This window comes from Solanum pennellii, chromosome 1 (assembly GCF_001406875.1).
Source record: "Solanum pennellii chromosome 1, SPENNV200".
In the NCBI taxonomy this organism is placed as follows: Eukaryota; Viridiplantae; Streptophyta; class Magnoliopsida; order Solanales; family Solanaceae; genus Solanum; species Solanum pennellii.
In genome coordinates this window covers 99,265,994-99,273,740 of record NC_028637.1, presented here as the reverse complement: position 1 = coordinate 99,273,740, position 7,747 = coordinate 99,265,994, and positions in this window count along the sequence as shown.

The window sequence follows — 7,747 nt, the reverse complement described above, 5'->3', positions numbered from 1 at the left end:
AATAGTGTCCAAACGCACCAGACAAGCCCTTGTGTCAGCTAATTCTTGTGACGTCACAGCCAAAACCCTCTGATTTTCTAATTCCCGAAGCTGGTACTCTCGCTCTTTTTGTTGAAATTCCTGCTCTTTCTTATGAAACTCTTGCTCCCTTCGGTCCCACTCTTGCTGAAAATGGTATGCGTGAATCTGAAGCCTTGTCTGCACGTCTTCGATTTTCCGACCCGTACGTGGTGTTGGATCCACTACACCATGCAAATCATTGTGCAACCATGTCTTGTATTCGTCAAAATACCCAGTCCCATACTTGTCTTCGGCAACCTCCCACTTCATGTTGACGCGTCCGGCCCATTCCTGAAGGATGATTTTAGCGAAGGGTATTTTATCCTTCTCGTCGTAATCGACCACGAAAGAGCTGGCATCTCCTCGGACGGGTATGATTTGGACTTTCCCAAATTGTCGCATCACTCTCGTCAGGTTATAAGGACGCAATCCTCTGATGCCGGGAAGGACTAAAAATGGCAATTTGGCCCCTTGGGCTGCTATCATCCGAGACCTGAAGCTCGGTAATACCCATTGTATGTCTCCTTCTTTCAAATTGTAGAACACCCTTGCCCACGCATCCCTGGTGGTGTGAATTGGAAATTTACGGATACTCAAGTAGAATTCGTAATTATCGAGAGGACTTGTTTGACTTGGTTCGGCCAACTCCTGTGGCTGGGGGTTGTCTCTTTTGCATAGATGTTCCGTCAACCACCATTGGAGTAAGATGTTGCAACCTTGGAAAAACGGGAAACCATTCTTGCACAGACTCAAAGACCGGTAAATGTCGGACAAGATGACTGGGGCCAAGCAGCAGTATTTCTTTTCTTCAGATCTTCTACCGACTCCTCTGACCATGGCATTTACTACCATCACTATCCGGGTGTCGATTTCTCTTCCTTCGTCTTTAGGGAACACCATAGTCCCCAAGAGGCATGCCGAGAAAGCGATAGCTTGTGTTTGCCTCAAAGTACTGTGATCATGGAATTCGTCCGGGAACAGTCTAAAATAATTGTCGTGCCCCCACCTCTCGAAAAACCTCATTAGTGGAATGTTGTGAGTCTCTAACCAATTCGCATTCACTAGGGATAATATGTCTCTAAGTTCAGTCTCGGTTGGCCTATCTGGCAGGAGAATGTGATGATCGGGACGTTTTTTCCTTTTGCCACACGTCCCAATTGAGTCAAGGCAGTCTTTGATTTCTTCTAATGTGGGTGTTATTTCGACATCTCCAAATCGAAAGACCATCTTTTTATCGTCCCAAAATCGGGTGACGACCTCGATAAACGTGGGCCATACCTTGAAGTTCATTATCGAAGGTAGGTGACCCAAGTAAATCGAGATTTCTCTCTTCTGACACTCCTTAAGATTGCCCCACCATACCCGAAGAATATCGGGCGCCTGGGTGACCATTTTGAAGTGAAGGAACTGACTTGACATCTACAAAAACATACAACAAGTTAATTTTCAATCCCCCCGATACAATAACTAGTTAAACGCGCAATACATCCTTCAAATTTAAACAACAAACATGAATGTCCTATCGAGCCGTAGGCTCTTCGGACTCAAGGTGGACTTTTCTAATGGGCCCGACACTCCTTGGGTGTCGGGTCGTCTTAGGCTAATGCGCTATATTTTTTCGGGATTTGGTCTCGCTCTATCCTAGTTTGACTAAGAGTGGTTTTATTTAGAGTGGAATGGGTAACCCAAGCGGACTACTTGGGCTGGGACAATTAACGATCGTTGACTATCAAGTAGTCAACTACACTCGTCAGGGTGCCCCGAGAAGATTTTTGGTTAACGAACGACTGCGAACCCGCATAATCGTCCTTTAGTGGAAATGTAACAAATGTCGTTTGACGGAAGTATGTATGCTATGCATGCAACAGTTTAAAATCTAAATAATTTAAACACTTAAACAATTAATTACAAATAAGCAAATATGTTAATCTTAGGGTTAGAATCCTCCAAACTCCCCAGCAGAGTCGCCATTTCTGTTTTATCGAAAAAATGATTTCGAAAAGAGTTTGTTTTATTTTCGACTTTTAGGAGTCGCCACTTAATTTTGAGAAAATTAAGAAAACTTATTTTTCAGAACAACTAAACAGAAAATTGTTTTGAAAATTATTCTAAGGGTTCGGGATTCCTATTAGCTTCTTAGGAAGGTTTCAAAAGAAAGCACCTAAGACGCTCCGCTTAATGCGGTTTTCCGGCGATTAACTATTTGACTATGTTTTATTTTAAAATTAGCGATCTTTGAATTTCTTAAGATCTTAGGCAAACTTTATAAGTTTTGAAATATTTACTTTGCATATTTTATTTTTTAAGACTAAGGCACCTTATGTTCAAACAAACTTGTAGATTTTGGAATTTTGGAACTTATAAGAAATTTAGACAACATTACAAGTTGAAATTATTTACCGCTTTGAGATTCCGTTTTAGTTAAACCTCTTAAACCTTTTACTCTAAGCAATTTTTTAAACTTAAACATCTATCTTTAATATTTCAGTTTTTAGTTTAATCTTGATAAAAGTAGAGAGGCGTTTCTACGGGGTTTGGAGGTTCTAATCCTAGACTATACGACATTCAAAACAAAAAACGACATAAGCAAATAATAAAGAGAGAGAGAGAGAGAGGGAGAGAGAGAGATTCGGGTCCAAGTTTCGGATGCTGTTCGCCTTGGCCGAAACTCGGACCCACCTGCTTTTTGGTTTTTTTTTAACCCAGTTTTGTACCTGTCCTAATCTAACATATAAAGGAAATACGACAAAGTAAAATAAGAACAACAAGGGCTTATGCCCATTACAAAAAAATAAAAAAATAAATGGAAAGGTCTCCCAATCCGTCTTCTTCAAATCTCTTCAACCTTCGTAGGATTTGCTTGGCATGTCTATCCTGATGGCTTGACTCGAATGAAGAGAGTTTCGAGCCTTTACGGCTCTTCCGAATGCGTAGAAAAGATAGAGCCCCAAAGTGGACTCGAGAAAGTATTTCACATGCAACAAAATAAAGTCAGTATGAAAACAAGCAGAATCTCGCATAACACACAAAAAAAAAAACAAAGATTATACAAAATTATTGTTATTTTATCATCTAGGACTAACTCATTTATGTATCTCACTGGAAAACAACAAGTTATAATACCCCTCAATCAAAGTTTTAACAATGACGCATTCTTAACAAATAAACTAACATGACGAAAAAAAACCATGCTGCGGAAAGAAAAGGAAAGAAAGAAAATTCATACATGCTGTTTCGAATTTAAATGTGAGCATACGGGTTCAAACATCTTTTGAAACTCAACGGGTGTTTAACATATTCATCACTAGTTAATTAAAGAGTCAAAATAATTAGCATGGTAATACAATACATGGTTCAAACAATACACACTCACTATTCATCACGAACAAGATTAGTCGTAACAGCATGTTTTCGCAACGATGAGGGCTAAAAATATTTGAACTAGCAAGTGTATATTACAAACCAAAACTAAACAAAATTCCTTCCCTAGTCGTCGACAGTGAATATAATTGAAACGGGATCATGAATTTGGGATGAGAAACTCAAGAACCTTCAAACAAAAGAACAAAAGAAGTGGCAGCCGGAGAACGCGGACTTGAAAACAGATTTCATCATTTAACTTCAGCTAATCAATAAGTAAAATGCAGCTCGCAATACTACTATAAGCGACCCTTTAGTTGAGATTCAGACGAAACGACACAAACAGCGAGTGTAATGAAACCAACCACGATATGCGATGGGACTCGAACTCAAGCAAAGCCAACAAGTATAATCTTCTACACTCACTGCGAACAAACCATACATACTCAACACCCGAACATTTAACATGCTTGACAAAGAAAAGGGAAATAAAAGAGGACCAGCATACTGAATGAGCAACATCATACATAACGGTTTCAACTATTAACTCGAAAGAAGCTCCAGTCACAGCAAGGAACCATCACGTCAAAAACAACATGAACGAGGAGTGTTCGGAAAGGGAAAACAGTAAGCAACAGAACAACATAACCACGAATATTCAAACGGTTTCTGCACTACATCGAGTCAACAACAGCTACAACCAACCTAAACAACGAAGGGTAAACAACAGATACAACTGAAAAAAAATCGAGAGTCGAAACGAATGTTACCTTTTAGGGGGCGGCAAACTGGAACAGCTACGAGCAGCGACAACAATGTTCCACCACACGAACACGAACGATGCTTCCACCCTCAGACGAAAGAGGCACGCCGAGGTTGCTACGACGTTTCGCCGGAACACCACTATTAAACACCCGTCGATGAAAGAGAGTGTTTTACTCTAAAATTTATTCGACTTCCTTGGTTCTTCTGAAACCAACAGTAGAGAAACCAAAGTGCTTCCAAAATCGCAATAAACAGAATAGTTCAAGTCTCTTTTCCAGAATCTCCCAATTTTCAACCCAAGAAATTTCGCAAAAAAAATCCAACCCTTTGAAAATTTTTCAAACTCAGAATCGCTAACCCCTGGACTGGCGAGAACAGGGGTTTAAATAGAGAAACAACTAGGGTTTTCTAATCCGGAGGGCGGGAAACGAATTTCTTGAACCACTTCGGATTCGAATTTGAAATTCGAATCCTTTCCCTTGAAGGAGCAACACCCTTTTCTGCAAATTCGACTCCATTCCGAAAGAGGAAGGAATGAGAGACGGTCGAGATCAGTTCAATCGTNTGAAATTCGAATCCTTTCCCTTGAAGGAGCAACACCCTTTTCTGCAAATTCGACTCCATTTCGAAAGAGGAAGGAATGAGAGACGGTCGAGATCAGTTCAATCGTCCTAGTTAGGCGACGTGGCATCATCTCTCGTCTCAAGGACGAGCACGCGAGTCTGCCACTGCTGAAAAGCACTGCGCCAGCAGAACGAGGCACAGAGGAGACTTCGGGGAGGGAGATGGAGAGAGAGGAAGGAGAGAGCGTGGGCAGGGGGGTCGCGTGAGGGAGGGGAAATTTCCGTTTTTGGCGTCTGCTTCTCCTGCGTTTTTTTTCTGTTCTGCGCGGCTTTTCTGGGATTTTCGCTGCAGGGGGGGAATCGCGTGGGGGAGACGCGAGGAGAGGAGGAAAGAAAGGGAGAGAGCGTGGGGGAGAGACGCGGGTGAGAGAGGGGTTTTCCGTTCTTGGGTTCTGCCGCGTCTTCTTCTTTTTCCTGGGATTTCTGTTTCTTCCTGGGAATAGCGTGAGTGAGGGGAAGAAGAAAGGGGGAAAGGGGGGTCTGGGTCGGGTCGGGTGGCAGGTCGGGTAGGAGATTTAAGGGATTTGGGCTGGGTAGAAGGTTTAAGGGATTTGGGCTGCTGAATATTTGGGTTTGGGAAGGGAAATTTGGGCCTGGGAATTGGGAATAAGGTGAGGGGCCCACATTTGGCTTTTCCAAATTAAATGGAAGAAGAGTTCAATTTAAATAATGGCCAATTATTTTAAAAACGAATTTGGTATAAATTTATTAACGAGCCTATTTATTTAGTAACATAACTATTTGAATTATAAAATAATGATTCAAAATATAGTTGTGATTTAAAGTAAACTATTTTAATAGAATACTTTCTAAACTTAAGATATACATATATACATATACATATACACCTATATGTATATATATGTATATATATATATATTTTATTTTTATTTTTTATTTTCGCCAGATTTATAAAACTAATTAACATAAATAATTTGAAAAACTCACGAAGCTCGATAATTAATTTATACCAACGTGGGTCAAAAATTGGGTGTCAACAACCTCTCCAACAATTCATTTACCGGCTCTTTACCTATGGAGATTCTAAAAGGTTTCAAAGACATGGATGTACACAAATCAGGATTGGAGTACTATGTTGAGGAAACTATAAGTTTCGCAAGTAGTGAGGTTTTGTATATTGGGTTATATGTGGAATCGGTGATATTAGTGATGAAAAATCAAGAGACTAAATTCAACAAGATCTTGAAGATTTTCACAACAATTGATTTGTCGAGGAACAAGTTTGAAGGAGAAATCCCTAAATTCATTGGGAATTTGAATTCACTTCTGCTGCTGAATTTATCCCACAACAACCTNCGTTTTCAACATTGAAATCCGCCTACATATCCCTAAACCTTCGGAATCAGGCTGTGTGTAGTTCGACTCGATCGGTGGAAAAGAAAATCTATTATGCTAGATAACCTTCGGTTTTGGACAAGTGACAAATTAAACGAGTATGAAAAGGAGGCTTGTAACCTCTTAGCCATGAATGTGGAGCTCTTCACATCCATAGGTAAGAACTCACACGGACATAATTTCCAAAGCTCTTGGCGCATTGTCACTCAGATTGGAAATTTGCTTCCGAAAGATCGAAACTTCCGAATGCGAGACCGAAACTGACAGAACTAGAGAAAAACCTGCATGCCTCGAGAGGGGTGGTTCGATTGTGGTGGAAGTCGCTCCTCTGCTCGCGTCCTAAGAGTTTGACATTCCTCTTTGGACTGTGTCCCAGTTCGCTGCTAAGAAAAAGTTCCACGTTGTGCTGCATCCTTTTTGATGTCGTCCGCACCTGTGGTTTTTGGAGAATTCATCCTTTTGGATGCTCTCGACAAAGACTGAGATAAAACTCGTCAGCTTAAAAAATGCAATTAGGATGGGAGACAGTGTCTTTTTACCGTGTCGACACTTCATTGTTCTCCTCCATATTCGACGTCGACTCGATCGGTCTGACGTCCAACAAATAAAGCTTAGGCCTTGTGCTTTGCAGAATAATCTTCAATATACTCTATACTTGATGTTGAAATAGATAAATAAATGTTGATGCGATATTGATGTCTCTTTTGTTGCTATCTTCGATGCTCTTCTTGATATTTATTTTTTCATCAAAATAAAAGATGCATGCCGAGGCCGATGGATAAATATTGCTCTTTCTTTATCCGTGTATGTCCCCTTGCGGGGCGTGAATATCTTCCCGCGATACGTAAATTCCCGCGAGACATGAATCTTCTCGCGATGCATAACTTTCAGCGAGGAATGAAATCTCCTCGCGATGTGTAAATTTTGACGAGGCATGAAATCTTCTCGTCGTGCATAATTAAAGACTCGCGATGCATGATTTCCGCGATGCATGATTTCCGCGATGCATGATTTCCGCGATGCATGATTTTCGTTATGCATGAGTTCCAGCGAGGCATAAATTCTTCTCGCGATGCATAAATTTTGACGAGGCATGAAATCTTCTCGTCGTGCATAATTAAAGACTCGCGATGCATGATTTCCGCGATGCATGATTTTCGCTATGCATGAATTCCAGCGAGGCATAAATTCATCTCGCGATGTATAAATTTTGACGAGGCATGAAATCTTCTCGTCTTGCATAATTAATGACTCGCGATGCATGATTTCCGCTATGCATGACTTTCAACGAGGCATGGATCCTTCTCGTGATGCACAAATTCCAGCGAGGTATAAATTCTTCTCGCGATGTCTAAATTTCGGCGAGGTATGAAATCTTCTCGCGCTGTATGAACTCGCAATGCATGATTTCGCGATGCATGATTCCGCGATGCATGAATTCCAGCGAGGCATAAATTCTTCTCGTGATGCATAAATTTTGACGAGGCATGAAATCTTCTCGTCGTTCATAATTGTCAGCGAGGCATAAAGTCTTCTCGCGATGCATAAATTTTGACGAGGCATGAAATCTTCTCGTCGTGCAT